The sequence below is a fragment of the Panulirus ornatus genome, chromosome 16 (genome assembly GCF_036320965.1).
Source record: "Panulirus ornatus isolate Po-2019 chromosome 16, ASM3632096v1, whole genome shotgun sequence".
NCBI lineage: Eukaryota > Metazoa > Arthropoda > Malacostraca > Decapoda > Palinuridae > Panulirus > Panulirus ornatus.
Window position 1 is genome coordinate 31,923,953 of NC_092239.1, and position 24,065 is coordinate 31,948,017.

Genomic DNA, 24,065 nt, shown 5'->3' on the forward strand with positions numbered 1-24,065 from the left:
ACGAAGGCAATGGTGGGGCTATCTAGAGGACACATATAAGGTAGAAATCATGGATGGTTTCCCGTGCACCCACGCCACCCACCATGGGAAAGCACCTGGGCTAAAAGCCACACCACGAAAAAAAAAGAGCTGTCACCAACTGAATGATCCTCGTCCTCCTTCTACAGGGAAAAAAATGTATATCTACACCACTACCTGTTACGTAGCATTCAAAAGTAACAGGAACCACAGGCAAAGCAACAAAATTAATCTGGACACGGCTACTCCGTTATAGCCTATCGATGAAAGTATAGTTAATCTGGACACGGCTACTCCGTCAAAGCCTATCGATGATAGTAACTCTGGACACGGCTACTCCGTCATAGCCTATCGATGATAGTATAGTTGATGTGGACACGGCTACTCCGTTATAACCTATCGATGATAGTTAATGTGGACACGGCTACTCCGTTATAACCTATCGATGATAGTTAATGTGGACACGGCTACTCCGTTATAACCTATCGATGATAGTTAATGTGGACACGGCTACTCCGTTATAGCCTATTGATGATAGTTAATGTGGACACGGCTACTCCGTTATAGCCTATCGATGATAGTTAATGTGGACACGGCTACTCCGTTATAGCCTATCGATGATAGTTAATGTGGACACGGCTACTCCATTATAGCCTATCGATGATAACGATGTCATCGATGTATCCTGGGTAGCTGTAAACGGCTATAGTTGAACTCATTATCTGAAACCCAATACACGAGTATTTTTGTGAATCATATAAACTGGTGAACATGAGCCAAAACATGCATATATTGCCGGTGTGCAAAGCATTATTCGGTGTCTGCCGTAAAATGTGAAAATACCGCCACACAGGTCTGGTGAACAATAGTGTTAAATTTGATAGCGATACCAGACCAAACCAAACACAGCAGATGGTGGTTAGTTAATTGATGCGTATTGTCCTTGTCATATTGGGGCGACCAGAGTCCATTTTACGTGTGATTAGGTACAAGGCATGACATTATCCACTTCCTCACAGAAAACATTATATATATATATATATATATATATATATATATATATATATATATATATATATATATGGGTTGGGCCATTCTTTCGTCTGTTTCCTTGCGCTACCTCGCTAACGCGGGAGACAGCGACAAAGCAATATATATATATATATATATATATATATATATATATATATATATATATATATATATATATATATATATATATATATATTCTGAGTCTTTTGTCACCAGTGCTGTGTGAAAAAATAATTGTGCTTTGTGTATGCCTTGAATGCTTTTATAGGAATGCGACTTGTCAAAAAAATATACACAACGGATTTTCCTTTCCAGTGATTCGGCGCAGGAAAAATTATTCTACATCAAATAACGGCAAATAAACACACCAATAATACGTGTAAATTCACGAAATGTGGTTTTATTGATGATGAATGCAATATCAGGATTCAGGCATTTTGGGAACTTGCCAGAGATTTTACCCATGCCATTACCATGTAAACAGTCTCCGACCAACGGGCTGTACGTTATATACCTCGATATACTGCTTCAGAATCGCCTATGAATGATGTTCCGGGTCAGATTCGTCCAGCTGATTTCCCTCGGTGAGAATTTGTCGAGTTTTTTCTTCGTCATCGGTACTGGACGTGATGTAAAGACGCGTCTGTTGTTCCTTTGCTCTGACCTTCAAAGCAGATATGATGCGACCTCACAGCCCCGAGGCGCATGCGTCGTAATGCCCATGCGTCGTAAGGCTCATGCGTCGTAATGCCCATGCGTCTTGAGGCTCATGAGTCGTGAGACCCATGCGTGGTAACGTGTCATGAACGATATTTCTGAAGAATGAATTATCCTCTTGGATACTTTAGATACAGCGTACGAAATATATCCATATATCACAATACAGCGCGTGCAGACTATCTCATGGCTTACCTTATAGGCCTCATATGCCATGGTTCATCCCTATGACAGCATATCGTCCCCAACATACCACATCTCTCCAATTCATTCTGTCCCATTCATGCCACCTCTGTTCCTTCATATAACCTAAAGCCTCCTTCACTGTATCATACAATCTCCCTCTCGTTCTCATCCCTCTCCTTTGTCCCCTCCATTTCTGACTCAGCATAGATCCTCTTAGTCTTTCCTCGCTCATCCTCAGAGAAGAGGAGAGAGAGAGAGAGGAGAGAGAGAGAGAGAGAGATGAGAGAGAGAGAGAGAGAGAGGGGGGGGGGGGGATTCGGAGCTCGACTCGGCTTGCTCGGGCTGGTGTTTGTGTGCATGACCAGGACATTTTTTTTTCTTTTTGCGTGTGTGTATAGTGGGTGACGTGTCCGGTGATGCTGGCTCCGATGACGTTTCGTCTCTCTTTGCCAATATCTTTCGTGTTTGATTTTCCTCTCGTGCTGGTGCCGCTGTTCCATTCAGTGGTCACCAGAGGCTTCGTCAATTTCAGTCGGAGAATTTTTCTCACGAACAACTTGTAGAAAGGAAACCCGTGAGTATAATTGAGTTTTTTTTGCTACCTTGCTTCCTTTCGTACAATAATTGGTGAATTACACCCCCATTTTCCTTTCATTTTGTCATCTTACAGGTTCTTGTGTAATTTTGTGGCAATTAAAACGAATCATGCTCTTTAATTTGATGGAAAAAGTGGCCATTTTCCACTTACTGGTACAATGGAGAGATTTTGATGCATGCATTTTTACAACGTTTTCCATTCGAAGATGTCGGTGGCTGCACTTTGTGTGTGAACTGAGCCACTGGCATACTTAAAACATATACACAGACACGCCAAAACAACTCCCCACAAACAAAGTGATGCTGGGTTTGCTGGTCTTATTTTCTGCCTCATTAAAACTAAGTTACCGGAGCTTGACTTAATAGTCTCCCCAAATATACACTATCCACCTATCATCCTTTTTCTCCCTGTTTTCCTCACGCCCTTTTTTTTTTTTCTTACATGATCATAATAACTTAATCTTGCCAGGTGAGAGTCGTTAGCTTTAGAACGGGGAGCGGGTGAAGACTTTATCACTAGAATATAATTTACATTTTCTCTTAGCGATTACGGGAAAAGGATAATCTTGAATGGAGTCCTTGTCGTGAAATGTCTCTCACAAGAAAAATATTGTCTGGAATGTCTCAGAACAGGAGATAATGGTAGTCCACCTTGAGTGGGATGTGTGACCAATGTCTCCAAGAGCTGTTTCCTTGCCTCAGTATGGGTGATGCGGCATTTCCATCTGCTACAGACTCGATGTCTGGTAGTGCATCATGCATGGAACACGAGGGAAGCAGCTGATTGCTGGGTCTAATGTCAGACATCACACTCACTGCAATAACAGCATTTCTCAATGAACAGTTTTCTTTAATAATGCTGCAGGAACAAAGTTTCTCAATAATACGAGTAATATGAACCGTTCCTGCTTCCATTTTTGTGTCAGCATAATACTATCGGTTCTCAATCTAAGGTTTTGTAGAACTTTTCGCACATCATCTGCCTCACTGGAGATGTCTGATGAAAACACAACAAACTGTTGATCGGATAACCGCACGGACGCTGCAGATGAAACAGCCTTGCCCAGGACAGAGGCCAGCGCTGCATGGTGTGAAGGCAAGCGCAAAGCTCCAAACCCTGGGAATTGCAGGGAAAAGAGACCCACATTATTTTCAAGATAGCGTCATTCCCATGAGGGCGCAACTCGTCCACTGTTGTTCAGAAACAAACAGGACATTCAAACTCTGGATGACATACGCTTAAATGTGCATACGGGAAGAAATCTTCCCCATGCATAAAACATTTGCCTCTATCTCTGCGAAAACTCTGCCAAGATTTTTGTTATTTGTGTGTGGTTCAGAATTATTATCCTTCGTTGCCATGATTCGGAAAACAAATAAAGATGCTGTCTGACAGAGAATTTACTAACTATACAGTGTTATTGGCCAGGATGTAAATCTGAAAGCTGCACGTAAACTGGTCACATGCAAGCGTCAGCAGAGACAGAACCAAACAACAAAAGATGAAAAAAGTTGCACTAACTGAACTTCCGCCAACGACGCCGTTTACAAGACATCGTGCAATTTAGACAATTAAACCAACACGTTAAGTTTTCTTTTTCACGCAATGAACCTGACTCGTTGGACACACGGCGACGAAGGCAATGGTGGGGCTATCTAGAGGACACATATAAGGTAGAAATCATGGATGGTTTCCCGTGCACCCACGCCACCATGGGAAAGCACCTGGGCTAAAAGCCACACCACGAAAAAAAAGAGCTGTCACCAACTGAATGATCCTCGTCCTCCTTCTACAGGGAAAAAAATGTATATCTACACCACTACCTGTTACGTAGCATTCAAAAGTAACAGGAACCACAGGCAAAGCAACAAAATTAATCTGGACACGGCTACTCCGTTATAGCCTATCGATGAAAGTATAGTTAATCTGGACACGGCTACTCCGTCAAAGCCTATCGATGATAGTAACTCTGGACACGGCTACTCCGTCATAGCCTATCGATGATAGTATAGTTGATGTGGACACGGCTACTCCGTTATAACCTATCGATGATAGTTAATGTGGACACGGCTACTCCGTTATAACCTATCGATGATAGTTAATGTGGACACGGCTACTCCGTTATAACCTATCGATGATAGTTAATGTGGACACGGCTACTCCGTTATAGCCTATTGATGATAGTTAATGTGGACACGGCTACTCCGTTATAGCCTATCGATGATAGTTAATGTGGACACGGCTACTCCGTTATAGCCCATCGATGATAGTTAATGTGGACACGGCTACTCCATTATAGCCTATCGATGATAACGATGTCATCGATGTATCCTGGGTAGCTGTAAACGGCTATAGTTGAACTCATTATCTGAAACCCAATACACGAGTATTTTTGTGAATCATATAAACTGGTGAACATGAGCCAAAACATGCTTATATTGCCGGTGTGCAAAGCATTATTCGGTGTCTGCCGTAAAATGTGAAAATACCGCCACACAGGTCTGGTGAACAATAGTGTTAAATTTGATAGCGATACCAGACCAAACCAAACACAGCAGATGGTGGTTAGTTAATTGATGCGTATTGTCCTTGTCATATTGGGGCGACCAGAGTCCATTTTACGTGTGATTGGGTACAAGGCATGACATTATCCACTTCCTCACAGAAAACATTATATATATATATATATATATATATATATATATATATATATATATATATATATATGGGTTGGGCCATTCTTTCGTCTGTTTCCTTGCGCTACCTCGCTAACGCGGGAGACAGCGACAAAGCAATATATATATATATATATATATATATATATATATATATATATATATATATATATATATATATATATATATATATATTCTGAGTCTTTTGTCGCCAGTGCTGTGTGAAAAAATAATTGTGCTTTGTGTATGCCTTGAATGCTTTTATAGGGATGCGACTTGTCAAAAAAATATACACAACGGATTTTCCTTTCCAGTGATTCGGCGCAGGAAAAATTATTCTACATCAAATAACGGCAAATAAACACACCAATAATACGTGTAAATTCACGAAATGTGGTTTTAATGATGATGAATGCAATATCAGGATTCAGGCATTTTGGGAACTTGCCAGAGATTTTACCCATGCCATTACCAGGTAAACAGTCTCCGACCAACGGACTGTACGTTATATACCTCGATATATTGCTTCAGAGTCGCCTATGAATGATGTTCCGGGTCAGATTCGTCCGGCTGATTTCCCTCGGTGAGAATTTGTCGAGTTTTTTCTTCGTCATCGGTACTGGACGTGATGTAAAGACGCGTCTGTTGTTCCTTTGCTCTGACCTTCAAAGCAGATATGATGCGACCTCACAGCCCCGAGGCGCATGCGTCGTAATGCCCATGCGTCGTAAGGCTCATGCGTCGTAATGCCCATGCGTCTTGAGGCTCATGAGTCGTAAGACCCATGCGTGGTAACGTGTCATGAACGATATTTCTGAAGAATGAATTATCCTCTTGGATACTTTAGATACAGCGTACGAAATATATCCATATATCACAATACAGCGCGTGCAGACTATCTCATGGCTTACCTTATAGGCCTCATATGCCATGGTTCATCCCTATGACAGCATATCGTCCCCAACATACCACATCTCTCCAATTCATTCTGTCCCATTCATGCCACCTCTGTTCCTTCATATAACCTAAAGCCTCCTTCACTGTATCATACAATCTCCCTCTCGTTCTCATCCCTCTCCTTTGTCCCCTCCATTTCTGACTCAGCATAGATCCTCTTAGTCTTTCCTCGCTCATCCTCCTCTTATGTCAGTTAGAAAGATTGATGGATATTTATGGATAGATAGACTAATATAGAGAAAGAGAGACAGTTAGGTAGATAGATAGACTAATGTAGAGGAAGACAGACAGTTAGGTAGATAAGACAGAATTTTTACTGGCATACTTTATTGTTTCCAACTGGTCGATAAAGTCATGCTTCTCATGGGACATAAATTACCAGTTATTAAATCCTGTTGACCAGGAGTAAACGCAACTCGCGCTGTGGTTGGCTGAAGCTAATGAGCCTGTATCAATAGCGAGATATTGGGGAACGGGTGTATGTGGCCGTGACTGACCTTGGCTGAGGTCAAGAGCAATAACCACAGACTCGTGTGTATCACTCTTGATCCCCTGTATCGTGGCCTACTATCCAATTCTCGACCTGATAAGGCTAGGTTATGATGACTTATAGACAACGTAATGTACTCATGTCTTTCTACTGTCTCTAATCTAACTCCTCGTGACGTTCTCTCTCATCTTTCTCTCTATTTCTGTCCTGACATATTCACTGAGTTAGGCTCAGATTTAAAGCCAATCAGGAACGAAGTCTGTTAGCTATGACCGTTACTATAATTTTCTTTATACTCGGAAGTAATACATGACGACAGTTATTAATGTTTCAGATTATATTCATTATATTACCTCCGCGTCTATACTCGTTATGTTTCCATTGGCACCGATTGATGAACTTTATCTCCCTTGATAGGACGAGAAAATTTTCTGAAAAGAATAAAAATGAGGAAACGTTTAATGTGACAGTCATACTAAGAGAGAGAGAGAGAGAGAGAGAGAGAGAGAAGGGGGGAGGGGGGTGTGCGCGTGAGGTGTGGGTCGCAGAGTGCAGAGGGTCTACACACTTGTGTTGACGACGCTCGGGCAGTGTGGGTGAGGGCGGGCCAGCCAGCCAGCCAGGCTAAGTCGATCGCCTCCTTTAAAACAACAACCCGTCGAGGGAAGGTTAAAACAGAAGCACATCATCGCGACGTGGATTCTTGGATCTCTCTCTGTCTCTGTCTCCTTCCCTATTGTGATGTGTGGTGAATTATGGGTGTATCAGATAATGAGAACTTAGGATTAAGTGATGTATCCTATCCAAGCTGTGTTTGTCGCTGAAGCCAGATCGGAAACTGTGGGTAAAGTCGCCAACATATAATCAGGTAATTACAATCTTTCTGTTTCTACCTTCATTCTGATTTTTCCCGTGCAAGACCTCACTGTCCCGAAGGTTGAAATAGATTGCAAATTTATCGCAGAAAAATTATAATATTACCAGTTGTGTATCTTGTAAGCACGCGTCTTAATCTCTAACTTGTACTTAATGTGCAATTGAAACAGAATCTCTGCGTGTATATATATATATATATATATATATATATATATATATATATATATATATATATATATATATATATATATTGAAGATAGCTAGTCCCGAACAGATGACCTCCTACTAGTTTAAGATTTCAATGAAATGTAAAAAGATGGAAAGAATATAGAAGAAAAGAAAAAGCAAAATAACAATTTAAGTGTTTTAAAGTAGAAAGATTTCCTCTAAAAGGCGGCAGTTCACAGGTGTCAGGAAAGACATACGAAGGGAAAGACTCCCAAAATTTAGCGGTGTGGGAAATAAACGGAAATTATCGAGCTGTCAACAGCCACACAGCAGTAATCAAGTGGCGCAGTGGGTTGCCGAGTATTGCATAAGGTAAGCAACAGAAGACGCCCAGATATAGCCAGCTCTCGGGCGCAGAGAATCGACATAATCTTTTAATGAAGGAAATATAGTGAACATCATACGTGGTAAATGTTGCTCAAAATATAAAGCCAGAACTGCTCAGGTGTGATAGCTACGCGCGCGTTGATATGAGCATATGGCCGAGGAAATTATATAACTCACGCGTCTATTCCATATCATATAACATCTCAAAAAAATCATGATGAAGTTGATGTCTTATGCAAAGCTGCACCCAGTACGTAGGTTGCTGAACCCAATCTAGAACTGACGACCGATTCTAAAAACTGTAAATTGGGAGGAACCACAAGAGTTATCTGAAGCAAGCTGAAGAGTGGATACAGACACTAACAGATCTATTCTTCCATAACTGAAACATGCGTCTCCTGAAAATAACGAGGACAGCAGACTTCCAGATGTTATCACTGATAGAATAGGGCTAACTTTGGTTACTATTATCGATGAAGTGTCTGTGGAAATATTGATCATGTAGACTAAAATGCGCTTAGGTAGAGATATGGACACACACACACACACACACACACACACACACACACACACACACACTGCAACAATATTTCTTAATCAAAAGACTGAACCCTTTGGAGATTGGTTAACCAACTCTCGGTGAAACGGAATACTTGAATTTCTAAGAAAGTCATTTTCCGCAATAATCAAACAAGTTTACTGTGTAAAAAGATTATGAACTATTATGACGGACCAAACCAACGTCTTATCATCTAATGGTATAATTTGTTTCTCATTAGGGTCTGACAATGGCCCCTTTTGCGCTACCGCTCACAGGGTGACCATGTAGATCCTGCAACATGTATTAATCCACCCACTGGCACACCTAGTGCCATATTCCCACAACACTAACAACTGTTTATACACAACCAGGAGAGATGTGATCGTCGTGCGAACGTTCGTTGTGTTTGTGTGTCAGTACTTCTAAAGGGCCTTAATTAGCCCCCTCCAGGTAGCAGATAGGATAAGAGGTGTTGTGAGTAAAAACCCACGTCTCTCATCAGATGAGCCACCTGGTGGGTGGAACTGCGTAGACGTGAAAGACTATGGAGCTGACAGACAGACAGTTCGCCCTGGAAGCGTAGCTGCAGACGTCTAAAGATATGAGCGAGGGTCAGTGATGTTTTACTCCGAGTCATTAAGAATGGAAAACGTGAGGATTCCAGCCCAACCGCTAGTTTGGGCTGGACGATTCCAGCCACGTTTCTTGGCGCAAGGCTGAAGTCCCTTAAGCTTACAGGAATTTGGATGAGAATGAGGATATCACCTCGTGCGAGGAAGTCAGATAGTTGAAATGTTATAAAATTTTCCTAGCTATCTATATATAAATTTTTTTTCTTCAAAAATTCAAAGTTTAGTCTTACTCGCATTCACTCATCTCAGTCTCCTCCTTACATACGCCGTCGAATCGATCAATAACACCGTCCAGCTCCTCCTGTGAATTACTTACGATTACATCACACCCCCATGATGCACTCCCACACACTCACACCTCCACGTACGAGGTGCTAAAAGATTTTAATAGGATTCAAGTCTTTCTTGTCCACCACATAGAGTCAGAGCTTTCCCAGCGACCTTTCTTATTTACTGTTTCCCACATAGTTTCTGGATTCAGAGATGCTCTACGCAGTTTCCTCTTCTTAATTAGGATTTTTATCTTATATCTGTCTGAATTCAAAAACAAAAAACCTTGTCTCCATGCCGTCTTCTCTTACTTACTCCACTTTGTTCTTAAGAAACAGAGGGTTCATAAATCCTTTAAACATCCTTTAAACAAGATCTCGCACCTTCTCAATTACGACAGGAAGTCGTAATCCTTTATAATTCTTCAAACCATTTTTCTCACTTTGCTTTTATCCATTAGAACAATAACGACCTCCATCTAGCTGTTGGTTGCATGTCCACTTTTCCGTGCGTCCATACACACTATCCAGAGCAGTTTCACTTCCTCTCTTCACCATCTCCCTCTCCTCACCACCCATACCTAGCACTGATGCTCCTCTCACATAAAACCTTCCCTTCTCCCGTATCTGTTTTTCTGTCTCATTACCTCTGATCCTACTGCTCCCACACCCGCGTCTCTGACACTTAACAGTTATAGATGAAAGATTGTAAATCGGCCCATCAGTTGGGGTATTGATGTGTCTGGTGCTCGGGTACGTTACTAACAATGATTACCACGAACACCGGGTGAATGATCTGAAAATCCTAATCATCAATCACGCATCAACGTTGCAAAATCAGAGTAAGAGATGTATCGGTCTGAAATTATGAGAGAATTATCCAGTCGTGCTGCATTTTAATGCAATTAGGTAGAAGGGGGAAAAAAAATAAAATCAGAGCTCGTACATTTCTTTTTTTGTGATTTTGATTTTCTGACCAGTATCTGGGAAATCATTTTCACGGCACTCTCGGATTCTCTGCGCATTCCCAACGCTGTGGCGGGCGAAGCTGCACGTAGACCCGACCAACACATCTCACAGAACAGATGACTAAATATTTAGACGTCAGCTGGAGAGGGTTAAGTTTGGGGTTGGGTATGGGTGGCGATGGAAAGGTGAAGGTGTGGGAAGGTGTGGTATGGATGGTGAAGGTGTAGGCAGGCGGTGTGGCTGGCTGAAAGTGGGTCTCCGACCCATGCTCTCGGGTACATCAACGTGAGGTCAAAAATTTGGACAAAACTTCCATGGTCTTTAATAAACACATAAAGGTCTTAAGCCAAGATATTCACGCAGATAATCATTTTCCTCCGACATCAAAGCTCGACACATTTTCGCTATTTACCCTCAATGTTTTTCCAGGCCACGATCTTTTACCAGGAGTTAAAGTGACTCATCACATAACTTACTGACGAGTGAATTAAGAATAGAAATAATGAAAACAGATGTATGTAATTAAGACATGCAAGTAGAAAAAGAAGACAAGATAATTATGGCAAGGGAAACCCGAACAATGAGCAAAGAGAGTATGTATGTATGTATGTAGATGATGGAAGAAAAAGTATAATGAAATATGTCTAAAAGTAATAGATGAAGAAGCTGCGGTATCAACTTTTGCTTCATGGAATATAAAAGTGTATACATTATATATATATATATATATATATATATATATATATATATATATATATATATATATATATATATATATATACACGTTTGGCTCGTGGAATGTAAAGGAATATTCATATTTTTCTACCGGAGTTTAATACACGTGTGCTTACATTTCGCTCACACTAGTGCCTCTTTTCATTGAATTGTTTTTTTTTTTCCCCAGTGTGATAAATTAGTGACCAAAGCAATGAATTTGATTATTTTAGCCTCTTTCTGATGATCCCATGATGAAAAGATAAAGAGTCAAACTAACGAAGGGGACCAACAGGATGCGAACCTGCCTTCTGATGGACGAGGTGACGCTATTATAGCTGGTGCAAGGACTGGGTTGTGAGCATCGGAGGGAGACATGAGGCAAGGCGCTCTTGTGGGAGGTACGAGGCTAGATGCAGATGGTGAAAACTGCACGTGCCATGAGGGATTCAGTTTCCCCAGGCGTGAGATGTAGGACATCTAAAGGAAAAGTATAAAGAGAAGTGAAAAATGCTCATTTTATGGCAGAATGTGGTGGTGTGAATTAAGTATTTACCAGGAAAATGTAGAGAAAATGGTGAGAGAAAGAGGAAAACAACGCATATCTACCTTTCATAGACCTGGCACAAACATAAGACTTAACAGTAATGGCTTGTGGTGTGTGCTGGAAATTCATTTAGTGTCGGGGTAGCTGGTGGAGGCAGTGAAAGATTTCCAGAGGTAAGGCAGTTGGTAGAGCAAGTGGAGTAAACAAGCCGTCTGAGGATGGTGTGTCGGTGTGGTGAAGGTGCGTCATCTGCTCCTGTTGTTCTCGGGTTGTCATTATGAAGGAAAGCTGGAAAGGATGTTTGTGGTGTACGCAGGGATCATATGCTGGATGATTATGGACAGGAGAGGAGGGTGAAGCTGCTATAAAAGGATGATGCTACTACTGTATATGGGACAAGGGAGGAGAACTGCAGGACAATGTAGGAAAATCTGAGGGATTGTGTAAGACAGGAAAGTATAAGATTAATGCTGATAAGAGGAATATTGTAGCGTTTAAAAAAAAGTGTTCACAGTAAGACAAGTGAGTGAAAATATCGGAAAGGCAATCGATGCTGAGGTGAAACATATCTGGTTGCTGGCAGCCTGAGAAAGTTATGAGGGTACAGAACTGAGGGTGCGTGTGTGCCGGTGCTTCGTCCAAAGCATAATTCCACCCGCCTGGATACACCTCAGTGAATCATGGTTCTCGGCGATAGTGTGTGGAGACGGGTCTTCTAAGATGGATTCCGCGTCCACAGGAAATACAGTAAGGGATATTTGTGAACTGAAATGAAGAGTACTGCGATGCTCTGGGTATGTGGGAGGAATGAACATGAATTGCAGTAAGAAAAAAAAAAGTAGGAAAAGACAGTTGATAAATATCAATTACTGCATTATATTCCCGGATAGACAGAAAAAGAAAAGAGGGGTGTGCAAAAACAGTCATGGGCCCTTGAGCTAAGAGTAGATGAACAACATGGAAGTAGAAAGCATGAAAGAAGAACGACACAGAGAGGCACAGATAATAGCATAATGCAGTATAACTCCGGTGTCAAAGGGGGTGTCACAGAAGCACTTAACTATCACTGTGTTTGATACTGCAATCAAATGACTGACATGATTAAGAACAGAGAGACCATGATCCAGGAAGGAGAAAACAGACGAGGACCTAAAACATGACAGCAGGTGAGAGTCAGGGAGGTATAGCTTGTGCTGGATGAAAGTATGCACAGGGACGAGCGTGGGGAGTCGAACATGGACAAACGTAAGCTTGTAGCGGGACTGACTGCTCTGTGATGGCTGGGGGGAGGGAACTGATTACAGATGAATCGTCCTGATGTAGAACATCCTCTGCAGCAATGCTACAACACACGACCAATCCGCTGGACAGCTCACCGTAATGTGATCTCGAGAGCAAAGCATGAGAAGACGTGTATCTCCTCCGCTAAGTCTATTCCTGGGGCGTAAACCTCTCACTCCTCCAGGGATGTACTGCGAGAGTTCTGCTTGTCTGAGACTCAACGAATTGTCAGATAGTTTGAGGCAGACTTGCATCTGCTGGAGTCTCCTTGGTGATTTGATCAGGGGCGAGCGTACACTCGCTCAAACGACAGCAAGGAAGATGTCTAACGAAATTTCCACTTGGCACACAGAGGTGACGTGACGAAATAACGACACTAGAGCGAATTATAGTGGGACGCGAAATGTGGAGAAAATAATGACTGATATAAGAGAGACTGGAAGATAAATGTGAACACGATGCTACGCCAGGATGACACAGGAGTGAGAATCCCGAGATATAGCGTGCGGTATCATGCACTACCGACGGTAACTCATTGATCCCATTATGAGGCACGGATCTGTAATATTCCCTCGAGATTTCGAGGATGTAGAAAAGAGGAATTTCCGGCAAGACATTCCTCACTGGGAACTAAAATGGTGAGGGAACTCAGGTGGAATGTGTGTGTGTGAAGTTGATGAATCGCTGGGGCAGGGGTGGTGTCAGACGCAGCGATGGTGGCACACCTTCAGGTACACGTCAGCTGCCTGACAACGTGCCACTACACTGCTGGTGCCACAGCTTTAGCCACGCTCAAGCTACCTGACTCCGCACCATTTCAGTGTTCCACAGCATAATGCACACCTATGCTGCATGACACCATAACACGCATGTGTGTGTGTGTGCGTGTGTGGTGTGTGTGTGTGTGTGTGTGTGTGTGTGTATGGGGAGGGTAGTGAGCAATTCGTGGCGAGTGGCAGTCTGACCATGACCTTACAGCCACCACCTGTTTATCCTCCATACACACACAGGCCACCAAGGTTCGTGCCATCAGGAGATTGAGAGCATGACCTTAACGCTGCCGTCTAAGCCAACCTCACATTGTCTTAGGAACAAGGGTGCGCCCTCATCTCTTTTCAAGGTCAAGGATAAGCCTGCATGTTTTTCTTTTTGTGTCAGGAGCAAGCCCTCGCTTTACTGTGGGGCAAGGTGTGAGCGTCTTCTGTTTTAAAGTCACCGTTGCTCCCTTTATATATCTTGAGGACATGAATGGATCTCAATTACGCTCAGACTGACCGAGTGACCTCAGTTTATTCTCTGGGTGAGAGAGACCTCAGCTCATCAATAAAGATTATGTATATCCCGGGCAAGGGATGAGCGGTCTGGTTTTACGTGCATACAGTGATGGGTGGTGGACAAATTCTGAAGCGTGATATGGTGACACGTTTTTCTCTCAGGGGAGTGTGGATTGGAAAGCGTTTCGTGGGGTTATGTGATGCTAATTGCGTTGGTTATGTGATGTTGACAGAGTTATAGGGCGACTGTTACAGGGGTTTGGCGAGTGATATGCGTATGAACGTGTTTGTTTCTACTCATAAGTACAGGGGTGGTTAGGGTAGTTTGTGAGGGTAGGGATAATAGGGTTGTTAATGGATAGTGATCAGAACTACAGTATTTTCTTCTTTCACTGAGACTGACCAAGCGAGAGAGAGACACTGTGCCATCAAACTTAGTCGCACGCCCGGCTTCACTATGTACATGACTGTCGTAGAATCAGTAAATTCAGAAACAGTTTCTACCATACTTAAGATGAAGTATGTAACCAGGTCACCTAAAGTGAGGTTTGCCAAAGATGCAAGACAGATGCCCTAACTTTGCCTACTCTAATTAGGTCGCTCATCATGTAAGTTATTATATAACTCACTCACTGTGGCCTACATCTTCAACCTTTTATGCTTCTGTATCATCTTTTGTGCCATCGCTCGCAGGGTGGGCAGAAGAAAACAAAATAGAGAAAAACCGTCGCTTTTTGTTGCAAAAAATCGATATCTGGTTAATATCCTGACCTAGGATTGACCTTACTCACTATCCAAGTAAATATTGCTATTGGAATTTATTTTCCGGTTATTTGCAGGGGGGTGGGGGACATGAATCTCTTCTTCATGATGGAATGACCACATCAAGCCATCCTCCTCCTCCTCCTCCTCCTCCTCCTCCTGGGGAAGCTAAAAACAACTTCAGAGTCAAAAAGACATAGTCATATCGTCCTCGAGTTAGGAAGAAGTCATCGGCTGTTCGTCTGTGGCTGATGACTGAAGTGCCACGTGGGTCATGCGATAACGAACTAGATCATGAAAGCCGAGATCTTCACGCCACGAGAAGACCACGTACATGTTTACCAACATTCTCTCTCTCTCTCTCTCTCTCTCTCTCTCTCTCTCTCTCTCTCTCTCTCTCTCTCTCCCTCTCTCTGTTTCTGATTGTTCAGTTGCATGCGTTCATCCATGTTTATAGGTTTGCATGTTTACTCATGCACGTGTGTCTGATAAACAGGCGGTGGTGTACATGAAAGTATGCACTTATACCAGATCGTGTAGGTGTATTGCAGGTGTGGAAGCTGGTGGGTGTGTACGAGTATTGGTTGTCTGAATACACTGAACAAATCTCGTATACTGCCGTGGAAAAAAAAAAAAAAAAAGAGTATTTAACTGGTCTTTTTCCGTGGCGGGAAGAATCCAACTCTAAAAGCGCTTTAAATATTTTTCCCCCCGTTTTTGAACGATGCTGCTGGAAAACCTCAGGTGAGAGTGGTTCAAATTGTTGAATTCTCGCTAAAGTTCCCTTTGATAGGTTGGAACGAGAGAGGCAGATCAAATGTACCTTACCCATTGCTAAGTGACGCGTGACTAGTGCCTTCCCTTAACTATAGAATTTGACTGAATAACGTGAGAGGCATCCTTGACAGAACGTACGCAGTGATCCATCTATCTACCGTACCTTTCATTTTCTGTTTCATCACTGTAATTGATATGAAATGTCGTCCATCAGATGACTCATCAAGTGAGGAAAGACATTATCAGTTCTCTTTCCTCACATGAGTGTTTGGTCTGTTCTTTGGTACTGAACTTAGAAATGCGTTTTTGTACTTTTGCTGGTAACAGTCATAATCAACTTTCTTAATGTAACAACTGTTAATTTGGTGTGTGCGTGTGTATGTGTGTGTGTGTGTGTGTGAGAGAGAGAGAGAGAGAGAGAGAGAGAGAGAGAGAGAGAGAGAGAGAGAGAGAGAGAGAGAGAGATTCTCTATTTCTTCTTCTAACACAGGGAATAGATGGTAGATTTTAATCCTGATATATTCCAGGAAAGCTCTGTAGGATATAACCTCCCACCCAGTCATCACTGAATTGATCTCTCTCTCTCTCTCTCTCTCTCTCTCTCTCTCTCTCTCTCTCTCTCTCTCTCTCTCTCTCTCTCTCTGTACCACAGTACATTCTCTGACCTGTGTGTGACTCCAGTAGGACAAACTAGTTCGATACTTAGATTCTGTGAGCTGAAGTGACTACGGAATGTTGATATGAAAATTTCTGCTTTGTCGAAAAAACACCAACACACTTATATGTGCGAGCGGCAACACTGAGCTATCAGTTTCAGAATATTATCACAGCTGTAAAAGAAGACTGTGTTTACAGGAAAAGGAAGCATGAAAGTCCGATTTAGCTACTAAAGTCCATATGATAAGATGATTTTTTTTCGTATTCATCTCTTAGAAAACGACGGAGAAAACGCCCTCGCACCGATGTTGTCAGGTCCCCACGTTATGAGACATTCCGGCAGTGCCAAATGCTATATTAGACCAGATCTCAAAACCATGTTTCAGCACCAGACACAGTGAGACTGACCTCTGCAGCTCCTGAGGATCATGTCTGGTTGAAATGAAAAAAGAAAAGAATCTTTTAGAGGAAAGTTCCGCGCGCTAAAAAGAAAAAAAAAAATCTTTTAAAAAAATGTTCCGCGTGCTGTTGCTTTTTCAAGATTTCCTGCTGCTTTCGTGTATCACTTTGCAGGAGATTCAAAAGTTAACGAGAAGGAAAAAAGTTACAATGTGTAAATGCTTCTGAGGCGATAATGCCTTTGTTTTCGATAAGAGTTTCAACTCGTACTGGTTATGGCTTCTAATGACATCTATTATACTCATGTGTCACTATGTTCATTCAATTATTTTTCCTCTTAAGGTTTGATCAGTAGAAATGAATTCTCTCTTAAGGCCATGTACAATGTTCAGATTCAAGTCAATATTTCTTGAGAGAAAGGAACCCCGAAGAGAATATTCAAATTTCTAATAAAAGAAAGTTTGCAGTAAAGTAACACAAGCAGCCAGAAGAGTAATAAGATAAGCTTATTACCGAGAGAAACTGAGGTCTTTATTCTGTTGCGAAGAGAAGCAAAAAGAAAAAAAAGAAATGCAAATTACTCAACTTTGACATAAATACGACTGCTACAGAAATAAAGAAAACGGCTCAGCAATCTGTATACCAATCTACCTGAGGTCACTGCTGAATGAAACAGTAATTTCACAGTTTAAGTACTGAAGGGACGAGAAAACAAGCTGAAAATTCCCTCCCGTCCACGGAGACAACAAGTAAACGTACCTAAGAGGTAACAGTTTGTGCTGGACGCCTGCTCCATCCTCTCTGGAGACTGACTTTCCTACAAACCCTGGTATCTTGTACACATTTCTGAGTGTTCCCTTTCTGCTGGTATCTCCTGTGTAAATTCGACCAGAGGATTTCAGGGTTTCTCAAAGGCCTTTTGACTCTGCAGACCCCAGCATCTTCCCGTGGGGGAGTTGAGCGCTGTAGAAACACGAAAATCAAAGACCATCTGACGGAAGCCGAGTGTTGTGAATAGGAACGAGTTTCAAACAAACGCGCTAGTTTTATGTGGCGTCCATCCAGTTTCACATTAGGGTCATATTTGTCCCCATAGAGTAAGCCATTAATATGCAGACTAAATGTACATCACTGGCTGACGACAGGCACTTGAGTGCCAGCTCCTGAAGTCCTTACAAAGCGAACAGTAATCACTATCATCGACCAGACTGCACATCTCAGAGCTATGAGAAACACTCAGTTTTTCTTATAAGTAAAAGATATTGCATCTGGTCTGATGTCCTTCCTTATCGACAAACACAACTCTTGAGCCAAAAGAACCAAGCCAATTTAAGATGTTGTGACAACCGACCACCTTAACTGGGAGAAACTGATTCATTATATCCAACACAAAGTCAACAAACGTTCCAATATGTCACCACATTGTGGCTCACGTGAAGCGAGCTCATGATTTTCCTGTTTTGACCAACCATGATTTCATTCCCCATCTAGGAAGGCAGAGCTCTGGTATCGCAAAATCAATTCACCTTTGTATTGCTCAGGAAGAGAGAGGCAATTCTAATAATTCTTTCATGATTATATAATTCATTCAGTTTAGTTTTTATCACTGTTCAATCTCTGCTATATATACAAAGGGCATATGTTTCATTCACTTTTTACAATGGGTTGTATAACAGACCCGTCTTATATACTTTGTACGTAGTAACATTTTTGTATGAAAAATTTGGTTTTCTCACGTTTACTGTGATGGAATACAGTTTCCTCGTACATACTCTGATGACTGACATCTACGACATATGCCTGGTCAATAATTTCAGTATGTATCAATTTATATTATGAATTTTCAGAGAACATGTTGGACTGGGTTTTATTTAAATTTACTCTGGACCTTACAGAGACAGATTTAACGATTTAATGGATTCTGTCAAATCCAGGACTTGAATCAATTAATGTTTCACTAGTTCTACCAGATTTTTCAGTGGCATATACGTCGTAAATAGTTTTGATAAAATGCTACTCCACTCTGTCGTTCGGTCCTTAAATCATATTCCAAATAAGAAACTGAACATTTTCATTGTAAGGTATATAATCGTTCATTAAATATTCGAAGTTCTCTTTTTGGTAGATTTACATTATATATATATATATATATATATATATATATATATATATATATATATATATATATATATATATATATATATATATATATATATATATATATATATATATATATACATATATATATATATTTTTTTTTTTTTTTTTTTTTTCGCGGTGTCTCGCACAGAAAGGTGGCAACAGGAAGAAACGAAGAACGGCCACATCTGGCCACATCCAGTGATGCACCTCTTACTTCCTCTAAGACCCTTCCTATGATATCCACATCCAATATACAAGCACAGGACCTTGTGGGCCTCGCGGCATCACTCTTGGTGTTTGGGAGAGGTCCATATAATTCAATGTATCTCACGCATGAAAACCATGCATGAAGACCGTTCCACAACACTCCCAACTGACACTGTCACAGTGCCTCTCACTGCCTTGAATATCCTTCCTTCTCCCCTCGTCTACCATGTCCTTAAGCATCTTGGATGTCCTAGTCTTCTCTGTCATCACCAACTTGATTTTCGCAAGGGGAGGATCCACCGATAATATCTCTACCATTACTGATATCTGGTCATCCCAGTGTTGTAGTCCTTGATGTCTCGATAGCTTGGGATGAGGCACTGGGGTCTAATCTCCAAACCATCAGCATTCGGTTTACCTCCCTCACTCTGTGCTCTCATATCGGGTTTTCTGTCTCATGTTCAGTCGTTGTAGGTGTTGCAGATTCAACCTCTCGTGGGTTTCTCTCACTCCTGGTTTTCCTCAGGGTTCTGTCCAGTGTCTAACCCTCTTCCTTCTCTTTCATCATGGACCTGCTTTCATCTCCATGTGAGCACAGTCACTGTTATGCTGACGACTCCAACTTTCTCAAGCCCGCTCGAATTCCACCTTCTCGAACCACGGTTCATCTTTTCACAACCACTGCAAACTCACTTTGGGACAGCATTACCTGGTGGAGAACAGGTATCGTAGGTTCGTTTAACGCGCCTAAAAATAAGAAAAGAAAATCACGAATTTCCATCTTTTGTGGTCACGTAATTCCACCACTCAAGGTTGTAAACATAACTTGTATGGCCGTAACCTGCAATCTATGCTGAAAACCCCACATTACGCAAATAGTTTAGTCTGCCTATAAATAACTGGGTAATCTTGTTCAGTTACCCTCTATCATACAGTTCACCCGTACAATAGATTTGCTTCGTATTCTCGGGATGACTGGTCTCACATAAGGGGTGGCTTTAGCTCTGTGTATTTACTCGTCAAAGTCGAGATTGATACACAGGTGCCAGACTATGACTAGTACATTCAAGAGGTCAGAGATACGTTACTGATGCGCTGAGAGGTAGCAGACAGATGACTGATGCACTAAAAGGTAACAAACAGGTGACTGATATACAGATGTAACAGATAAACGATTGAGGGGTTGAGGGGTAACAGACACATGTGTAAGACTCAGCGACGTATCAGACACGTAACTGATACCGACTGATACACTGAGAGGTAACAGTTAGGTGACTGGAGCATTGAGAGGTAACAGACAGGTAACTGGTGACCTGACAGATGGATCAAAGCAAGATCATGGTAGCGGGAGTCATACACGCCTGTCATGTAACACGGCCAACAAAATACGGGAAGTAAACTTGATTTCCTCCAGACGGGATGTGCATCCGAGTGAACCGAATGGAAAACGAATTATGAAAATGAATGTACGCGGAGGAGCGCCTGACATGGTGTTGCAGAGATCACTGAGCGACTGATACATATATCAAAGTGATGGATGAAAGGAGCGTTCACCGCCGCTTTAAGCGAGGTGAGCAGTAGAAAAATTCTGGGAGGAAACTTCCTGGCCTGAATGAGAGACGTAGTGACGTGAAGTTTGTTAAGTTAAAGACGCGTTGCGCGACCCATCCCGAGTATCTCCAGCCGCTGCTCAGGAAGAACTGTATGAGGAGGACCCTGTGGGGGGAGACTTGTGACAGAGGTCATTTGGATAATTACCCCAGGACGTCCCCCTAAGATCTTAAACAGTCCTGGGGTTACCCAGGATATCTTTCTAAGGTTCTAGCATCCCAAGGATACGCTACTTCCAGCAGAAGGGTAATGTGGACTCCTTTGGCGTGAGAAGTTCTTTGACGAGACTGTAGTTCTAATGATATAGCCTCGCCAAGGTGACTATCCACTCGCTGTGTAACCTTGTGCAGGTGGAGTCCGGTAGTACATCTAGTTATCACAGCAGTTTCAATTTATCAGTAAAACAGGTTCGAATTAGCGAGAAAGTACATTACATTCTACCAGCGATATCTCTTCCTTACTGGAGCGAATGTTTCGTCCTTTCTGTCTCACTGTTTCGTCATCTGGGGCTTCAGTTGGCTACCTGAATTTTTCTCTCTTTCTCTTTCGTTTTTTCTTCCCCGTCCCTTCCCGCTCTGATTACTCTCTGCCTTCCCCTCCTCACACACTCCCTCCTCTCCTCTGCACCTCCCGAGTTCCTCTGTGTCTTGATGTCTCTTTTCTCCCTCCTTCATTCCAACGTTCGTTATCATGGCCATGATCACACACACACACATGACATCCTGAGGCCTTCATTATCTCCAAGCGTCTCCGTCACAGGACAGACACCACCGATCAGAGGCTGGAGATCTGAGGCCAACTACAGTGTAGAGGGTACAGGTCAGAGGTCACAGCTGCGACAATTATGAAGCCATGACTGTACAGTCCCACATGACCTCAACAGATATATCAGTAGCAAGTATTCGTTACGTTGTTAGAAACTAATGAGGTATCTCGCAGATGAAACTCTGTATGTGCTCACGTTCACATTGTGAGGAGGCTGAGTTAGATGGCTCATGAGGTTTTCGGTATCCTGCTCTCATTTCCACACCATCTCCGAGATGTCACCTCAAGTCCTCACTCTAATCCCTCATTCCCATCGTTCGTCCGCACAGTAACCTCTCACTTCATCCTCGACAACTCTTGAACATCACCAAAGCCGAACTAACCACGACCCCTAAAGTCCGCCCATCTATATTTACCCCAGATCTCTCAGTCGGTCTCCTACTTCTCGTCAAATCCCGTCGCTTTTCTCTTCACGACCTCATCCTAATCTCTCTACTAAACTCCACCTTTCCTCCTCTCCTCCTGTCCTCACATAAACCTCTACTTTCAACCCCTCAACGTCGTCCATCACTTTAAGCCCCGGGTAAACAGCGCCAGGAGCTGTGCCACCCCAGCCTTTGTTACCGGAGAGGAAGAGAGAGAAATGAGAGAGAAAAGCGCGAAGATGATAGATCATGGAGGAACAGAGAAAAGGCTGGAAGTCTGACGATCAGGGAGGAGCCGAGGGCAAAGAGAGGAAGAGTTAGGAAGAGAAAAAGAACCTTATTGCCAAGGGAGGTAGAATAAGGAAAGAGGATGGCACAGTAAGAAAGATGAAGAAGAGTAAAACGGAAGGGAAGTGAGGAAGAAAAAGATCATTGGGAGTGCGGTAGAGGAGAGGTAGGTACGATGAGATAATGTCATGATGGCATGGCGAACACGGAGAGATAGGGGAAAACAGGAGGTGTAAATATTCACAACAAATTCAACGTGTCCGGAATATCTCATCGGGTGTTAACGGCGTCACAACTTACCCCTGGGCGAGAAAACTAATGGTTAGACTGTGTTGGATCTAAGCGGGAGAGTCTTCACCAGTGCTTCACTTAAATCAATGTAGGTTTGCAAGGTTCAGAGCTTGCCAGTGTCTCCTATCTCGGGGAGGCACCGGACTCTGGATGACGGTCCATTTTCTCTCGAGAATAAACTTTTGAACACTGAGTCTTCCATGCCACACTTGCGTTTAAGAACGTTGGTTTTAAGTGCAAGTTCTCTCCCTTGATACTTTTGCTTTTGTTTTGCTGTTTGTGGATGTCCATTAGCGTTGACACGTCCTGGGATGGATTGGGCGAGGGCTCTCGGAAGCAGCAGACGTGTTGACAAATTGATCGTTGGAGTGGCCGGGGCGTGTGGTGGTGATGGTGGCGGCGATCAGGGAAGGGAGACGGGTTCTCAGCCAGGATAACAGCGGCACGGTCAAAGTCTTACGGAAGCCGAGCCTGACGAAGGTGTCGACGAGACTTGGCTAACATTATTGTTCCTTTTCTGATCTTGGACAGTGTCGGAGACGTGAGACCTAATCACTGTCAAAATCCCGTAAGTTATGAACATCGCATTTCACATTTGCAGCGCGACTTGTTTACTCAGAATGTAATTTTACGGCTACCTCGGTGTTCCTCGCTATCATAGAAAATGATTAGAGGTTCCCGCACTACGAGCGTGATTCATGACACAATGGTTAGTATCCGTGTGATCGTATGATACAAAAAAAGGGGAAAGTGGTCCAGGCTTATGTACTAACTTGACTGGTTGACTGGGTAAGACTTCTATACCGACCTGCTCAGGGTAAACTAGTCAAGACGTATACCGACTAGTAGGATGACTGGTCCGGCTTTATATACGGAACTGGTCGGGTAAACTGGTTCACATCTCAATACCGACTGAGCAAGTCCGTGTACGATCTGCTCCAACGTCACACAGGACTTCGATGTAGTAAGTCTGAACATCATCCGATATTTGTGAACCTCGAGTCCATTTCCCACCATCCAAGGTACAGAGACGGATCTATACAGCCATTATGTGGTTGTGATGGAACTATCATCCCTCTGCTGCCGCCACACAAAGGTGACGTCGCCAAATAAAGACCCAAAAACAAATGAACCCTCCGGAAGTACCCTCGGACCGTGGCATCAGCTGGGGCCAGAAACACGTCAGTCACACCCACCACCAACGTCCATCATCATAGACCATGCCCTGAGCAAACTCAGGTAGCAGCTGTGATTAAAGCCACAAAAGCAGACCAAAGCCTGACCTGGACTGGAGGACAAAACAAAACCAAGAGATGACCCTGACCTAAGGTCATCCTGATACTCGTATATACCGTCACCCGGCTCATCCACGCTGCTGTCTGTCTCACTGTCACCGTCATGTGTCTTTTT

At 42.7% G+C, this 24,065-nt stretch overlaps 2 protein-coding genes across 6 annotated transcripts in view; one reads left to right on the top strand and one right to left on the bottom strand.

The window, feature by feature from the left end:
• Nucleotides 1–24,065, bottom strand: part of drk (growth factor receptor-bound protein 2 drk) — a 158,395-nt gene that overhangs the window by 56,631 nt on the left and 77,699 nt on the right. The gene's annotated exons all lie outside the window — the stretch shown is intronic.
• LOC139754210 (G-protein coupled receptor dmsr-1-like) overlaps nt 7,257–24,065 on the top strand; it is a 74,249-nt gene continuing 57,440 nt past the window's right edge. For both annotated transcript variants that reach the window (XM_071671452.1, XM_071671453.1), the window contains exon 1: nt 7,257–7,541. The gene's annotated coding sequence lies outside the window, so the exon portion shown is untranslated. The remainder of the gene's footprint in view (nt 7,542–24,065) is intronic.